This window comes from Echinops telfairi, unplaced genomic scaffold, assembly GCF_000313985.2.
Source record: "Echinops telfairi isolate 266 unplaced genomic scaffold, ASM31398v2 ScPeMD7_7469;HRSCAF=8507_1, whole genome shotgun sequence".
Classification (NCBI taxonomy): Eukaryota; Metazoa; Chordata; class Mammalia; order Afrosoricida; family Tenrecidae; genus Echinops; species Echinops telfairi.
Window position 1 is genome coordinate 120781273 of NW_022111373.1, and position 3345 is coordinate 120784617.

General features: G+C 33.1%; 1 non-coding gene across 1 annotated transcript; it reads right to left on the reverse strand.

Moving 5' to 3' along the window:
• Positions 1–1694: 1694 nt before the first annotated feature.
• On the reverse strand, positions 1695–1838 carry LOC115873914. Its single transcript, XR_004048686.1, has one exon. It is a non-coding gene; the product is annotated as a small nucleolar RNA SNORA48 (small nucleolar RNA).
• Between the last annotated feature and the right edge of the window lie 1507 nt (positions 1839–3345).

Sequence of the window (3345 nt, forward strand, 5' to 3'; positions counted from 1 at the left end):
CCTATGCCAAAAAATTAGAAAGATCGCGACCTGACCAAGTGATTAGAATAAATGTTTAATTGTACCCCTTTGAAAGAAAGGTGACCCACTAGAATTCCTATTGTTTACCCACAGAGCTAGTGTTGGAACACATTTGGCTGAGGCTTATTGCAGTGGATTTCATTTGCAAAAATATTGGCAATGCTGAAAGAACTGACTGGCTAATTGACTGGAAGAGATTCCAAAGAAAGGTGAAATAATAGAATACTCAAATTATAGAACAATATCATTGAGAACATTTTTCTGAAGATCATCCAGCACAGGTTGCAGCAGTCCATTGGCAGAAATATGCCAGTGGTTCAGGTTAATTTCTGAAGAGGAAGTGGAAGAAAAGATACAATGGCTGATGTTAGATGGCTCTTGCTCACAGTAGAGATTACCAGAAAGATGTTTACTTGTATTTCATTGACTATGCAAACCTTTGGTACCAGGGTTATGTTGCTTCATAGACTGACTTTGAGACCAGTTCCTAACTTTCTCTGTTCTACAGTGGTTTGAGAAGAATCTGGGCCAGCCTGTTTCTGAACATGTGATCAAATTTGCCAGTGAAGCCAATGGAGTCGGGATATTTGTGGTTTTGTGCATTTGTGCTCTTTTCATTTTCTTATTATGTGATAGATTTATTCAAATTTTCTACTTCAGAATGTTTTAGTTTTGAGAGGTATTGGATTTCTGGAAAATTTCCATTTCTTCTAGATTTTCACATCTGGCGGAGTACAGTTCCATTGTCATCCCGTTCTGATCTAGTTGGTTCTCCTTTGACATCACACTCTCATTCTCTGGCTTTGTTAAATGTTCCAGGGGTTTGTCCGTTTTCTTAATTTTTTCAAAGAATTAGCTTTGAGTGTTGATGTTTTTCCTCAGGTTTTCTGATTTCTCTTTTACTTATTTCTTCTTGAATCTCTTTCCTTCTTCCGGTGAATGTAGAAGATTTTTGCTGCTCTTTTTCTACTTTTTGGAGATTTTGATTTAAGATATTGCTTTTGCTTCTGTCTTTTGAACGATGGATGCACTCATTGCTTTCGATTGTCATCTGTGCTATACATTATCCTATGAACATTGCTTTTACTGTATTCCAAATATTTTGGTATATTTTTAAAGTTCTTGTTTAATGGAAGAAATTTGTTTTATATCATTTTTATTCTTCTATTGTCCATTAGTTTTAAAGCATAGTGCTATTGTTTCCATCTAATTGATTTTTTCCCTACTTGTTCTTCCTGTCTTTGATTTCTAATTTTATAACATTTTATCTGAGTAGGTGATCTGTAGTACTTTGATCATTTAAAATTTATTCAGGCTTGTTCTGTGGCCTAACATACATCTGTTCTGGAGAATGTCCCCTGTTCATTTGGAAACAATGCCGGATGTGTTGTTGTGGGATAGCAGGTCTACATGCATCGATGTGGCCCAGTTGGTTAATTATGTTTGTGCTGTCTAGAAATTCTTTACCTTGTTGAAGTTTTGGCAGTTTTTCTGTCCCTCGTGAAGTGGTGCCTTCTTGTTAATTTAGCCTTTTATTTATTATATAATATTCTTCCTTGTGCCTTTTGCTATTTTTCCTTTAAGATCATTTTAACAGGAATTAGTGTTGCCTCTCACGCATTTTAAGTTGTCATTTGTTTGATATATAGTTTTTTCAAATTTTACTTTTTTTAAAATGTGCTCTAGGCATGAAACAGCTCTGGCCACAATCCAGGCATCAAGCTAGGATGAACAAAGGACTTCAAGTTGGCTTTGTCCCTGACTGGTATAAGAGTACCACCACCAATCAGGTGTCTCTTTGCCCATAGCCAGGGGAAAATTTTAACTTTTAGATTACTTTTGTCTTTGTGTCCAAGTCAGGGCTCTTATAGATAGAACATTGAAGAACCATAATTAAAAAAAAAATCTATTCTGCTGTTATTTTACTTGTTTGTTTTTTTTTGGTGTGTGTGTGCACATATGTGTGTGTATGTGTGTTGGTGTGTGGCTGATGATTTCTCTGTTCAATATATTTTTCTGTGCTTTCTTCTTTATTGATTTTTATTATTTCCTTCACTGCTAATTTTGTGTTCGTTGAGAATTTTATGATTTAAAACATTTTGATGAGGAGGATTACTAATTTTGTTTAAGCCTATTCTGTAACTTATTACAATCTCCCCTAGTTTAAAATCCATTCTATCTTTATATCATCTGATTTTCTCTTTATTTTGAAGCTTTGTAACTACATTATTTATTCTCCTTTTACTCTATAGTTAATACTATTTATAAATTGAAATATCTGGTTCACTTTTTTGTAGTCTCATAGGCTTATTTTATTTTTGTTACTTCTACATTTGGGTTGACTTCTTGTGATATTGTCATGTACCTTAAAAAATAAATAACGTGTATTGCCGTTTGCCATTGTGGTTTCTGTGCCTGAAGGAATGCTTTTAGTAAGTCTTGTAAGGTTGGTCTTGTTTTTACACATTCCCACAATTTCTGATTTCCTTGGAATGGCCTAAGTTTGCCATTGTATTTGAGGAAATATTTTGCCAGATATGTAATTTTTAGTTAGAAATAATTTTCTGGGGGTTTTAATATGTGATCTCATTGCCTGCCTACACAGTTTTTATTGAGAAATCAGACCTTAATTTTCCGTATTAGCACTCATTTGTAGATAGCTTTTCTTTATTCTAGAGCTGCTTTCAGGATTTTTTTCTTGTCTTTAGAAAGTTTGATTATAATATACATTGATGATACCATTTGGATTCTTTCCTCCTTGGGATTGAGATTCTTCGATGCATATCTTTTCATCTTTTATGATATTGGGAACGTTTCATTAGTAACTTTTTCAGTGTCTTTATTTCTGTTCAGGAATTCTGATTACATGTACATTATTTCTCTTGATGATGTTCTACATAATTATTATTCATTTTTAATTTGTTCCTTTTATCTAATTGCTCCTCTAAGTTCCCATTATTTGGAGAACTGACTTCAAGCTCATTAATTTTGTTTTTTATTACATCAATTCTACTTCTGTGTTCTTCAAATGCATTATCGAATTTGAAAATTATAGTTGTAATTTTGCGCTTTTCTTTTTTAATGCTTTCTAATGTTCCACTTACCTTGTTATTTATTTATTTATTTTATTTTTTTTAACTTCTTCTAGAATTTTGTGTTTTCTTAGATTTTACCTGAGATTCCCTAAAACATTTTCTTCATCTGTTGTAGGCAAACAGCTAAATATAATTCTTTAGAATTTCTTATCCAGTAGTTCCAATAGAATTTTTTCTCCTGAAAGATTTTCCGACTCTCTAGTTTGGCCACTTTGGCAGCTATTTGCGC